Here is a 14,930-nt window from a genome sequence, read left to right as displayed (position 1 = left end):
TGTTTTTTTTAAGACCTCATGTTAAAACTGAGATTCTATTAAGGGTTTTTACTAACTGTTATTTTGAGAGCTGAAAACAACACACATTAATACTTTAAAGAAGTCATTTAGTATAAACCATGTACAATCCAGCAGGCATAAGACAAAACACTCACAACCAGTCTTCCACAGGTCTGCGTTTGTGTCTAACATACGTGCTAAAAGAGGAATACATAGCCTGAAAAGTATTCTGCTGCATTTTCCATCATCTTTATTGAAACAAAGGCAGAGAAAGTTCCTTGATGCAACAACATTGAATGAAAGAGCCTTTTGGGGGTCCTTACAATATCCTGTTTTTCTTGTAAACAGGTAATGGGAAATTAAGCAATTGAATCTCCTTTCATTCTAGTTTTCTAATCAGTTGCTTCTGTTTCAGTTTCCTTAATGCTATGATAGTGCTGACACGCAGCATAGAAAAGACTTTGGCAGAGGGAGACATCTCTATTGCTTGTCTGAACTTTGGCACAAGAATGACAGTTGTCAGGAAATACCTCAATTTATATGCTGATTCCTTAATAGAATTTTCATGTCTTCTGATAATTTCATTTTCTCTTTCTTCATATGAAACCTGTTAAATTTTATCAATATCTCCAAGTTATTTTCTCTAGTTTAATATTTAAAGCCATATTTGCACAGAAAATTACTTTTATTCTGCTTGTAAGGAGCAAACAAAGTGTGTGTGTGTGTACACACGTATGTATGTATGTATAAAACAAGTAGGTGGAAGTATAGTTGTAACAGTCATTTTATACAAGTGAACAAATAATTCAGCTTTTCTAATGAAGGTAATTCAGACAATGTCACTATGTATACTTGCTTGATCAGGTCAAGTAGGAACTGGCCAGTGATAGAAATATATGAGAATTAATCCTTATGACACATTTGGCCTCCAGTTTCAACAGACATGCACCATTTTTGGTCACAGATTATTTTACACTTTTTCTGTTTTTTTTGGTTGTTTTTTTTTTTTTTTTTTTTTTCAAGTATCATTTGAAAACATAGTGTTTTCATAAACTCAGCAAATCTGTTTCTTAGTATATTCATATTCTAAAATTGCCTGTGACTACATCTTGTAATTTCTATCATTTTATTTAGATTAAATCTCTTACTTTCTCTAAGAGAAAGAAACATATTCTAGTATATATGTCAGTATATTAGAGAAAAACATGTATTTTTTGTCAAGACTAAAAAAAAAGTTGCTGCATTTTTTCTTTCATGAGGCTTTTTTTTAGCCTGACTTCTAATAATTCAGAAACAGGTATCATATCTAATAATAGCACAAATTTATGTAGGCCTGATTAGGCCAGTTTCATCTGGAATGATCTAACATAATTTGAAATAGAAAATACAGCTGCTTCTAACACATTTAGGTAATAGTTACATTGTACCAGATATACTTTATACGTATTTAACAACTGGAATTTTAAATGAACTTTTCTGTGTTGGATAATTTCGTTCCTTATAACTTGATTTTCAATACTGAATATATCCAGGACAACAGAGAATCATGAAGAACAGCAGGATATCAACAAAATTCTCGGAAAGTAACCAGATGTCCCACAATGACCATTATGCAGAATTATCAACTGGTCATTCTTTTTCTTAGCTAATGGTGCCAGGATACCACAGATACAGATGTTATCTATTCATTCTTAATTCACTGATCCCTCGTTTTCTGTTTTCAGAGTTGCATCTTCACTATTCTCATTCTACCTGTAAAAGCATAATACGTTGTTCCTCATGAGATATTTCTAGTGCATCGTTTAGCACAGCTGATGCTGTTTATTCCTCTGATGTCATGCAGTAGGTTCCCAGGCAACAGACATTGTTTATCATCTTCGTGATGGAGGATTCAGCCCCAAGGACAGCAATGATGGCCTTCCTCAGCCGTTCCCCTTGCACAGCCAGCTCCCAGCCTTCACAGTAATAATAGGGAAGAAAAATGACAAAATACTGTGAGGGTGATTAAATACCAGAGCAGACTGGCCAGAGAAATTGTGGGCTCTTATAGGTGTTCCATCTCTACTGGATGTGCCCTGAGCTACCTGTTCTAATTAGACCTGTTTTGAAGAGGAGACTGGACTGGATGGCTCCTGGACTTCCCTTCTAATTAAAATTATGATTCTACAATTTCATTTGTTCCTGGAAATATTAATGAAAATAAAAAACCAAACCCAAACAAACAAAAACCCCCAGAATGTTGTAGACAGAGCATCACACACTGATGTTGTATATTTTCTCTCTCCTTTGTTTGTCTTTAACTAGCTTGTTCCATAAAAAGTATGAAGGTGGGGTTTTTGAATACCAAGTTTTGATAGAAGTCATTGCATAACAATTCTGAATGTTGTGAAAAATCAATCATAAATGGTACAGGGCTTATTGAAAGAAGTGGTTTTGTTAATGAAGATATGAATATACAAATGCTTTCTAGTTTTCAGTTTGATATTCGTCCTGACCTTCCCATACCACCTTCACTTGCAGCCCCATTGTCCTAAATTACTAGCTTACTGTTCTCAAAGTATTCAGTGAGGTAAGAAATGGCCACACTATGAGGAGCATGCTTTGCACTGCTTAGACAATTAAATTCCCAAACAAATTCAAAAGTTTAATTCAGGTCCTTTGTTATCACTCTCTTTTGTATAATGATAAAAAAATTACAATGCAGTGGTTGAATTCTTCTTACATAATTGTATTTTGCCTACTGAAGTTTTAAAAGGAATTGAACAGGAATGCCAATTCTTGTTCTTGGTGTGAAAATTGTGTGTGCTACTACTGTGAATCATTTACCAGAAATTATGAGGTGCATACATTTTGGTGGTGTGTAAAATGGTTCCTATGTGATGATTTTAGAAACACTGTGCTGAAAAGACCTGCATCAATACAACTTAATATTTTGTGGTTTGTTGGTTTTGGTTTTTGTTTTGTTTGCTTGTTTGGTTTTTTTTTTGTTTTTTTTTTTTTTTTTTGTTGTTGTTAATTTAAAGGTAATAAACTTATAGGGCTTTTTTGTTTTATATTACTAACAAATTGATATTATTGGTAGGTGGGCACAATCATTAACTCCTCTGTTAGCAGTTTCCTAGGAAATGCTCTGCACCTCAATAATTACTGTTCAAACTGTTGCTCTAACAAGGAATATTACAGTATGATTTGTATCCAGTTATCCACTGTAATCTAAAAGAAACATATTAGCATGGGTGAAGTCTAGATAAGATTTGGAAGTGCTGATAGCAGCCGCTAGAAGGTCTCACATAGGGCTGATTGCACTAGCACTACAATAATCCTTCCTGACCTGATAATTATGTTTGAGAATTATTTCTCTGAATTGCTGTTAAGGTCTGACTTTGAGTTTTTTTTATTCTTGATTCCCAGTCAGAAGTGTACTTAAAAAAAAAAAAAATATGCCCCCCCTCAAAAAAAAGAAACCAACCCAATAAAACCAAAAACCCTAAACAGAGTCCTGCTGTGTGGGGAAAGAAGACAGAGAGAAGCAGAAAAATTAAAGAAGTTATCTCAACTTTGCAATAATTTTAAAGATAGGGGAAATGTATTTGCTCAGTGTTTTCATTTTCTGTAAATAATTGAGGAAGTAAATTTTTAGTGGAAAAAACACATATAGAGTTTTGTTCATATAAGCTGATTTTCAAAGATATAAAAAACTGGGTTTAGTCATTTATAGCCATAACTTGAGTTTTTCTTATTTAAGAAATTCAAATTGCCTTCTTTGTCTAATGGACTCCTCCTCTCTTATCTGTGTGTGTTTAAACCAGATGCCTCTACTGGATCTCCTTATTTTGCTGCCTTATTTCTTTATGTCCTTCCTGGGTGATTTTAAATTTTTATATTTATGCCTTTTCTGACCCTGCAGATTCTACTTTCTCTTATTAAACTTCTTCCTCCATTCAAAGTGTTGTGCTGACACCCATACCCATACAACTGTTCACACATTTGACCTGTTCTATGTTCAGATCACTTTCTCCAAGACTGATAGATGTGGTTGAATAATATTTAGTAAGTACTTTACATACAGAATTCTGACTCCTTCTCAGGAAGCTTTTACAAATATGTTTTGATTTGTAAAGAATGAATTTTGTTGGTTGCTAATAACCAGTTGATGATCCCCTAGCTTGTGCTGCCAGACCCATTCCACAAAGTGGCTCGATTGTGACAGAAGTATTTCCCCAAAATGACCTGTGCCTGTGCAATCCCTCCCAGTGCCATTCAGCATTGTTAATGCTTTCTGCTGTGCGTTATGACAGTCTGAGTGACACACCATCCAATGAATAATAATGTGTCATAGCTGCAAGTAGTTAGAGCTTCCCTCTCAGTTCTAGCACCTTGCCTAACAAACTCCTCTACTCCCACACAGTTTTGTGACAAAGGGCTGGGATATATTTATATACTTGCTCTCATTTAACCAAAGCAGAAATCCTTACCATTCTAGAGCTTAGCATCTTCATCAGCATGGTGGCCCTATAAATATCCCACTGAAATGCCTCACAAAATCAAATCCCGAAGTTGGGCATGGGTATAATACAGAAGTAGCCCAGAGTAAACATCAATCAGTTTGCTAAAGACTGAATGTATAACATGCAGGTGTTTTGAATTTTCTGCAGCAAGTTAGGGAAGTGGTATCTTAGAAGTTTTCTCTGTCTTAATATTAGCATATTCTGGAAATAAATTAGAATCTGTGAGTATATTGTCTAACATATTTTCTCTCTGCATATAGTTGCCCCAGTTGTTGTGACAAGTTTTTGTTTTGCTTGGGGTTTGATTTTTTTTTTTTTTTTTTTTTTTTTTTAACTGACCAGCAGGCTTAATGACTGACTCATAATCCTGCCATACAGTGCCTCCCGCCCAATACCGTAGTGACAAGCTGCTGGTTTCTTCTGTACAAAGGAAATAAGAAATAGAAATTAAGTCCTTCAAATAATGGGATAGCCACTGATGTCTCAGTATGATGAATGGTGCTGACTACGTGTAAGAAATGCTCCTTACCCCTGCAAGTTTGCACATGGACCTTAAACATTTAGCACATGTTATTTTCTGTTACATTAGCAAACAAACAGTGTTCTTGTTTGAAAGGCTTTTAAAGATGGAGACATTCGAGTTAGGTGATTAATGCAGTTAGGCAAAATCTGTAAATCACAGAATTTTCTAAATCCACGTATTTGAGCACCTGAATACCTTTTTAAAATTTATCCTAGAGGCTTTTTTTGTATAATGAAGTCAGGTTTAGTGATGTTTTGATGTTGTTCAGAACAATTTAAATTGAAGAATTCCAGCAAGCTCAAGTTTTTAAGTGAACAGTAAGAACTTCTTACCTTAAACACGATAATTTAATGGGAACAATGCCAGTGCCAGTCTGCCTACAAAGAAGTAGAAAATCCTAGACTATCAAGTTCAAGGACCAGTCTGCATCTGCCTCTCATTCCACTGTATTTTTTGTAGATTTAACAAGCATATACTTTGTGGTAGTTACATACTACATTATTTTAGAAAAAATATATGAGAAATTTTCTCTGTGTTTTAGTTCACAGATGTTTGAAGAGTTCTTTTATGAAAATATCCATTCCCACAGTGGTTTTAACCATAAAAAAATGTGCCAATGACAACATTTAAGCATTACCATATGTCATGATAAACATGTGTATACATGTATATGTATTTGTATAAAAGCCAGAACAAACCAATCCCTGATTCTTATATCGGTGGTAACATGCAGGAAATGAAACAGCTATTTCAGTGTAATTCTCTGATCTTGATAACTACTTGAATACTTAAGAGAATGTAAAGGGAAAGTTCCTGTGATTAAAAAAAAAAAAAAAATCACTTTGGAACCATATATTTATTTATTTTAATATCAATAAATATCAATGTATATAGTGATACTTCATTTGTATCTATTTTCCTAAGAAAACTTGGGAGAGAGGCAGTAAGTAAAAAAACCAACCAAACAAACAAGAAAAATCCCCAAACCCCAACAAATTATCAAAATAGGAGTAATTTGGTATTATCAGTAGTTTTGTTTTAAAACTAATTTGTCTTTAATTATCATATTTCTGGGGAAAGTTTTTAATATGAAGTTGAAACAGCTTTATAACCTTCCTTTTGGGAGAGATTGCATTAAATTTGTACTTTTAACAGAAATATTTCTTCTCTTCTAAATTTCTCTTCTAGAAAAGGAATTCTGGTAAAATATATTGTATGTACTTAAGACCACAGATGGTTAATTCCTGCTTCTGGATCTCTGCTTTCATTTATGGAGTTATTAAATGTGTTGTCTGAAAATGATGATTCATTTTAGTTGGCTCATCTTTGGAGAATGCATTTTAATTGTGTTGGATTTAACAAATATTGCTGTTCTTGCTTTTGAAAATAAGCCCCACTTGAAACAACTTAAATGAAAGCCCATATCCCTTGACCTTTTGATTTTCACCAAATGTATTTGTGAACAATTTTTGAAAAATTTGAAAACCTCAGTCTAGTATTCTAGTTTTCTTAATATTACCCCTACTTATTGTCCAAAGACTAACAGTACTGTAAACTTGATGCTAATATTACTTCTTATCTCTTAAATTATAGGTATTTTTATTAACACATTGAGAATAATTTCCACCTACATGCACAAAAGTGTGTAAACCAAATACTGTTGTAAGGAAATGCAGTTTCAATCTAAGCTAGTGGAATAGTGCAAGGAGAGGGAAGTAGAATATCCAAAAAACACAGAAAAGGAATTGGTACAAGTGTGGACCAGATCCAGACTCCTGTGTACCATCTCTTGTTTTATTTTAATTTCTTTCCTGCTCCCAAACAATCCTATAATCATGATGTGCAGCTGCTTAAAACAGTGTTTTGTTCCTTGCAGGTTTTTTTCCTCTTCGGCACCAGAAATAGTCCCCTTAAGAAGGAAATCTTCCCTAGATCTTGAAGATCAGATCTGATGCAGTAAGGTGAGTTTTGATTTAAAACCATATCACAGCCATTGGGAATGAAGTTTGCAGATATGGTAGGAAAACTGAGTCCAAAGTATCATAAAATATATATGTATATATACACATATTAAATAATCATAATTATTGCCATAATTTTCACCAGTTGTGATTGGCAGGATTTCTTAACTTCTTTAAAGAATTTCTAACATACAGTCAATAAAGAATGAGAAATGTTCTCAACCACAACTTCCTTTTAGAACTTCTCAAAGGATCCTGTGCTAATGGGGACAAAGATGTTTATTTGTGTTAAACCTGTTTCCACTTATTGTCTCCAAAATCCAGTTACATTTTACCCTTGTAACCTTTCCAGGGCTTAAGTTCAAATCAAATGCAAATGGGTCTCGGCTATTGTTCCACTTATACCACTTTATGAAATGAAAGTTGTGGAACTACCTGTTACAGAATAATCCTGTATTCTCTTAAAAAATGCCACCATAGGGGACTAGGCAGACTATTCATCTGTTCTGGAGTGGCAGTAGCCAAGTAAATTCCAAAAGAAATTTGAGAGGCTTTTTATTGTCTTAAAGATTTTCATCCACCTCTTTAAGATGATACTGAAAGATGATTAGATATTTCACACGCTCTTTAAATATTGTGCAATTGTAGTGGGAAGGTGGAGTAAAAGGGAGAGCTGGACACTGGGTGAGAAAATCTAGAGAACTCAAAGTGAGGACTGGTCTTTTAACTAAGGTATACCATATTTCAAAGCTCTTGTGAGTATACAAATGGTGCCTCCTGGCTTCATTCATTGCTAGGTCTTAAATTGTTCCCTGACTTTTTTATCCATCTAGTTTGAGTCAACGTCTGCCAAAGTACATTTATATCACAACACATTCAGAGATCTTAAATTATTTAATAACAGGTATTGACTACTAAAGTACAGAAAAGAATGATAATTATTTAGAGGGCTGGGGTTTTACCCTCTGCTACCTTATATTTTTCTGATTTGCCTTTCCTGGTGTAGTGCATATTATATGCTGTCTATGGTGTCACATCATGCACTGACAAAACTGTGAATCTTGACTCTCCCTAGTCCAATTAATGGTGAGTCCTTCCTCATTAATACATTCAGTAAATATTATTTCTATTTTACAGGTAGAGAAGCAGGTGTGCAGAGAAATCAATTAATCTCTCTTGAGATTATGCAAAGACTCTGGAAATACAATCCCAGTGTGTCCTGTCTATAACGATTTTGATGTCCTCATCACTGGCCACTGTTCTGCAAGCATCAACGGTAAGAAAATGGGTTCTTATATATATTATATGCATTATAGTTTTTCAATCCATTTGAATTTGAAAAAATCCAAAGCCAAAAAGTTTCTGCTGTTTTCCAATGGCCAAGGATAAACCAGTAATGATTTAAGAAGAAAAAAAAAAAAAAAAGTGTTGAAAAAATTCACTATAAAAACTACATGCGTTTTTTTTTGTATTGACCAAAAGGGGCTAAATGGAAAATTGTCTGATGTGTAAATATTATGTCCAAATTTGGGGTATAGAGGATGCTAAAGATAATTAGTTGAAGTAATTTATTTATGAAGTTATAAATACCTGAAAATAAACTGTGAAAATGAAATTTATCTCCCTGACTAATGTTATTTGTGCCATGATTTTTTTTTTTTTTTTCCATTTTGGCAATTATCTCTATCAATGATCTCTTTGCATACAATATTTCTTTTCCTACCCAGTTTATTGAAAGCTCAAACTTTCTTTGGGATCTTACATGGTTAAAGCAAGCCATTATTCTTTTTGTGCTGAAAATTTAGAAATCTACTGTTACTTTTTCCTTGGCTCAGGGGTTAAACTGAAGGTCTTTTCCCCATACCAGAATTTCATTTTGAATGTATACTAAACATGAGGACAAGATAGAACAATATGGCTGCTAGGTTATTTCTCAGTAATGTTTTGAAGCCTATGTAGTTAAGATTTCATCCTCAATAAATGCAAATTGTATTTTCCCATCACAATAACTCCACAGGAGAAGAAATTAAGATGTCTGATACATTCATCTCTATGTCAGAGTATCATACTCTTGCTATTTAAAATTCACTGAAGAAAAAAAAAATGCTGTCACACCTTAAAGATATTATTTCCAAAGTGATGCATCATTCATGTCCAAGTCTAGTTGTCTATATTCTTAAATGTTACCTTCTTAAAATTCAATTTAAAAGAAACAGTCATTCTTTTTCACTCTACTGACATTTTCCAACCTCAATGATTCTATAAGTCTGTGATTTACAAAACCAAATACATATTGGACGGGGCATGAATATAAAATGAAAGACCATGCTTTATTTTCATCTATACCTGCATTCATTTGAAGACACTCCATTGAAGTCAAAGAAGTTATTCCTCCCTATGGAGTTAATTTACAACAAGTCAATGTCAGTGGCATTCAGTCCTGGAAAGGAGAGAATTTGTCTAGATTCAAATTCTAAGACTGATATTAGTGCTGTAGGAAAATGGCAGGGTTTGGACCATTTTTCTCAGAACTGTTTGAGTGAAAACACTTGAAATTTTGTTCTAAGCCATTTCACGAATCAGATTTTTTAATGCTCAATACAGTAGTTAATTTCAGTCAAAAATTTTCACATTTTATAAGTTGAAAAACATGGCCATTGCCAAGAAATGAAAATTGGAACAGAGAAATGCAAAATAATAATTATTGTTATTATTATTATTAATAATAACAATAACAGTAATAGTAGTAATAGTAGTATTGCACAGCTTTTGTTCTTTGCCAGGGTTACTACCCATGAAAATCATGTTTTGCAATTTGATTTTGTCTTAGGATAGGGGTTATGCCATGCACTTCCTCCTAAGCTGGACTAATTAGTTTAAGTAAAAATTGGAACAGAATGTGAAAAATAGTACTGAAAGGCTCCACTGCTACTGTTACAATAGAGATTAAGTGTGCCCTGTTTATCAGGGAACATATCTACAGTCTGTTTCTAACCAAATGAATGTGATTTAACAGTGTATTTGAACAAATGCATTTGGGTGTGTGCATGTTGTAAGGAGCTGTTTGTGACTCAAGCAGATAAAGCTTGTCCTTCATTGTTTTGGGGATAAATGTACCAAAAAATTTAGAGTAAAGATCAATCTTGATCTTCAAAATACTGAGCTCATAGACAGAGTTTGGAAAGGAAGCTGAAATTTAAAATCACATGGAAAAAGATGCTCTGAAAAATTGTGGTTTTATTTAAGTCAGCAGAACTTTTGTCACTGACCTCAGTGGAAACAAAATTCTTTTGCTGAGTACAAAGGAAGCTTTTGCTTTTTTAATATGTAGTTACTTTTGTGAATATGTGTATACTCTTAAGGTTTAATGCTCTAACTCTATGAAATGTTAGGTACGCTAAAGTCATGCTACAATAAACCTAAAAGTGGTTACCAACCCTAAAGTATAAGTTCCTGATAGGGACATATTTTCATAAATGTTCTAACACAAGCTGTGTATATGTGTGTGTATATATATATATATATATATATATATATATATATGCCCACTCAGAATTGTAAGAAAACAATCTGAAGAGCAAAGTTAGGAAAAGTTTACATTTTTTGGTTTTAATTTTTTTTTTCTTTAAAGCAGTGTTTGTTTTAGAAAAAAAAAAAATATCCTCTGTTAATTCTGAGTTGACTGTTAGGCACATAGTTCTCCTAGGCACACAAGTGAATAAGAGAATGTGAGAGCAAATTAGAAAAAATATTTTTACCAAATAAGTATAAGGCTTCTTACTTTCCTTCTATGTGAATACTTCTACAAACTACTAAATTACAGAATCATAGAATGGCTGAGGGTGGAAGGGACCTCTGAAGATCATCTCATCCAACCCCACTGCTCAAGCAGGGCCACCTAGAGCCAATTGCCTAGGAACATGTCCAGATGGCTTCTGAATATCTCCAAGGGGGAAGACTACACAACCTCCCTGGGCAACCTACTCCAGTGCTTGGTCACCCTCACAGTAAAAAAGTGTTTCCTGATGTGCAGAGGGAACCTTCTGTGTTTTAGTTTGCCTCCATGGCCTCTGGTCCTGTCACTGGGCTTCACTGAAAAGAGCATGGCTGTGTCCTCTTTGCACCCTCCCTTCACATATTTGCAGACATTAATAAGATGCCCCCCTGAGGCTTCTCTTCTCCTGGCTGAACAGTCTCATCTCTCTCAGTCTTTCCCCATAGGAGAGATGCTCCAGTCCATCCCCTCAGTGGTCTTTTGCTGGACTGTCTACAGTCTGTCCATGTCTCTCTCATACTATGGAGCCCAGCACTGGACCCAGCACTCCAGGTGTGACCTCACCAGTGCTGAGCAGAGGGGAAGGATCTCCTTCTTCGACCTACTGGCATTGCTTTGCCTACTGCAGCCCAGTAAACCATTAGCCTTCTTTGCAGCAAGGGTACGTTATTGGCTCATGTTCAGCTTGATAAATTGGTTGTCTCTGTTGTAATGGAAACACTGACAATACAGGTTTCAGTTCCATAAACAGAAATCACAGAAAGTCTTTCTAGATAGCAGGTTCCTTTTCAGTGATGGTAACATCAAAGGTTAAAATTTGTAAAACAACTGTAGAACATCTCTAAACTTGTCCTGTTAACTCAACTAGAAAATTAATGTACAGGTTTTCTGAGAATATGGTTCCTTTCAAATGTAAACAACTTAATGAGAATCACCATTCAGTTCCATCTTTGCCAGAAACAGTAGATATTATGATATTATGGAGAGATGAGTTTGCTGAACAGTCAATTAAACTTCCATATGCCAAAATCACGTGCTGTGGTTTTACCCAGGTTTTGCTGGAAGCAGGATATCTTTTCTTTTATTCTTCCAAGCTTCTGTGATGCAATAGAAATTACCTACAAAATAAAATTTCTCACTAGAACTGCAAACATCAGAACAAAAATATGTGGAAATTAATAAATGAGGCAGTATTATAGTCAGCTGCTAAGTCTGATGGTTATACACTTTATTTTAGTGTTTTTCATATTAAAAGAACTGAACAATAATCAGTGAAATCACATATACAGGAAAATATGCACCATGAACTTTGATTACATTACCAAAATCACAGTCTCTTTGTGAGATTATGTATGACATTTTATATAGTCTGAGATTTTTTGGATCTCTCTTGAATCCCTAAATTGATTAGTGAGTTTGATCCTAGATCCATGCAGGTTCCCTTTTGAAAGTAGTAAGCTATAAGAAGATTCAAGTACTGTCTCCATATGCAAGTAGCTTCTTGTCAGCAATGCTTAATAAAATAGAACAATATGCTCTACAATAAAATAATAAGCTGTTCCACTGCTTCCTTTATGATTTCTTATTTGAAAGGAAGGCAGGGCTGTCACTGGCTTAAAAAACTACTTAAAAAAGAACAACTTGAAACTGCTTTTCACTTTACTTTGTATAAGCAAAATGGTCTGGTTTCACTCTTTTCCTTAAACATTTTTTAAAATCAGTTATAAAGTTTCACTACTCCTTCAGCTACAGGTCAGAATTCTCTTAGGATTTAGTCATGTTTCCCTTCCACCAAATGACTGACAACAGTCTTTCCACTAGTCTCTTCCAGTGCTAATCACACACAGAACTTCAGTTCTTTAACTCTCATCATCTGACATGAAGGAAAAGGTGTGTTATAACAATATGTTGTTGTCCATGTGAAGATTTGCCAGTACATACATTTGAGTTTTGTTATCCTTTCATACTCAGGATCAGGCAAGCTTGTCCCCTTACATGAAAAGCAAAGTTTCCTTGCCAGTCTCTGTGTAGTTTCTTCACAGTTCACCCTTTAGACTCGTGATGATATTGGTCCGTGGGAGGAACCAGGATCCAGTGATCTCTGCTGTGTGTTTGGGTTTTTGTACCATAGCAGCAGTGGCTATCCTGCAGGCTGTGCCCAGTGGGAAATGGGCATGAAGGATAGCAATTCCCTAATTTAGGAAATGAACAGAAGGCCCTGGGATATTTCCTCTGTCTCACCTTGTAAGTGCTTGTAAAACATGGCATCATGTGTATCATCCCAAGTTTTCCATGGTGCTTTCATTTTGAATATCAGCTCACCATGTTGGAATGGCTTTTGTGAACTGATATGTAAGGAATTGCTTTTCTTGCCCAGAAAACCTGCAAAATAAAAGACTGAAGGCCATATACAAACAATATAGTTTGGAGGCAACAGCATACAATATGCTACAAGAAAAGTCATACAAACAATTCTGTCCAGTGCTAGTAAGAGCCTTTTAACATTTGATTACCTAATGAATGACTTTGATAATACTAAAATATTTGTTTAAAATAGGTTTTCCACATAAGTGGCACACATGCTTGGAAAATAAATAATACAGTTACATTTTTTATTTTGTTTAGTAAAAGAACATTTACCTTTTCATATATCATGCAGTGTCATCTCATAAATATCATAAATCAGATTGCTTTAAAGTTAAGTTCTAAGAAGCTAATCACTCTATCTTCTATGTTTATTAGGTGATAAAGCATAATTGGCATATTAAAAATAACAAACTTTGAGAGAAGATTATCATAGTCTACAATGTATTAGAGTCTCGATACTAATATTTTATTTAGTCACATCTATGCCAGCAAATATATTATCTTTGTGTATATATACATATGTATATATACATTTATTTAAGTACTGGTATCTGTTAGAAATGTGTATTTTGATGTAATTTGAATGACATAAAAATTACAAAATACGCAAATTTCTGTCAAAAGTGAAATTTTAGTATGTATCCATAGAGATGCTGCAGCTATTGCAAATGCTTTTGTCTTAGATTCTAATTAGATCCCCAAAAGTTGTGTGTCTTCTGTTTCTTATGCCCATTTTTTTGTTTAATTCAGTTAACAGAAACCTTCACTTTTGGTCACAGGTACTTTAGTATTAGCAGGAAATTGTTCAGGCACTTTTTAAAGAAACAGTGGAGCAAACATATATTAGGCTGTGATGTTTTGATCCTTCTGGGAAAAGGAACAGCTCTGTTTTTTCAGATTTTAAGTAGTAGAGAGAAAAAGACTCTCATAAGACTTTTGTAGGCCCAAAATACACCAGCAACATCAATGAATCAGACAGGAACAAAATATGCTCACCAACTGAGAAAAAGATTGTTACTTGTCAGCAACTTCATCTCCTACTACACTTGCAGCCTTCTTCAAAAATCACCAAAGTCTTTTTTAGCAATCTTGAAAGACCATTATGTTTGGATTATTCATTATTACTGCATATTCTGTCTTTCACCTACTGTAGGTAATTTGTGTTTGCCATTGATTTCAGAGATAGTAAGATCGGATGCTAAATGATCTAGCAGTGATTAAGGACCTGGTTCCAGTTACTTAACTTGCATCTGCTAGAACTTTCTCACCAGAAAGCCCGCTGAATCAGTAGAATGAATCTAAAAGTCAATGTTAATGATTCAATAACTGTTATTTGACTGAACTCAGCTAGCATATGGATTTTATAATTCTAGAAAAACTTATAATATTCATAGAACATAAATTTATTTTCTTTTATTTTCAAGTATGCTGGTTTCACACCAAAGTTGAAGTCTAAGTAAGGATATCAAACATAACTTGACTATTTGAGAGAGCACTGAGAAAAGAGCTAGATATATTATTTCATGCATGGAATAACTCAAATTTATGGCTTAATATATGAAGTTTGCTATAATTACCATGAAAGCACCTGACTAATTCTTTTTTGGGTGTTGTGTGGAGGAGTTAGATCTATAAATAATTTCTTTCTGATTTTGAGGGAGAGAAATGCTGGCACATACATCACCCATATTCTGTTTCCCTTGATCCTGGAGAGGGTAGCATATCTAACTTTATACACGTAAAGTTTTCTGTAAAATTTCTATTTAATTTAGGTCCCTGAAAAAACAAGACACAAG

At 34.2% G+C, this 14,930-nt stretch overlaps 1 protein-coding gene across 5 annotated transcripts in view; it reads left to right on the top strand.

The window, feature by feature from the left end:
• LRRC4C (leucine rich repeat containing 4C) overlaps nt 1–14,930 on the top strand; it is a 560,440-nt gene that overhangs the window by 444,949 nt on the left and 100,561 nt on the right. For all 5 annotated transcript variants that reach the window (XM_033010722.1, XM_033010714.1, XM_033010750.1 and 2 more), the window contains 2 exons: nt 6,908–6,992; nt 8,130–8,268. The gene's annotated coding sequence lies outside the window, so the exon portion shown is untranslated. The remainder of the gene's footprint in view (nt 1–6,907; nt 6,993–8,129; nt 8,269–14,930) is intronic.

Source organism: Tyto alba, unplaced genomic scaffold (genome assembly GCF_018691265.1).
Source record: "Tyto alba isolate M040663 unplaced genomic scaffold, T.alba_DEE_v4.0 Super-Scaffold_18, whole genome shotgun sequence".
Lineage (NCBI taxonomy): Eukaryota > Metazoa > Chordata > Aves > Strigiformes > Tytonidae > Tyto > Tyto alba.
The sequence above is the reverse complement of the archived record's forward strand: the minus strand, read 5'-3'. Positions and strand labels throughout refer to the sequence as shown.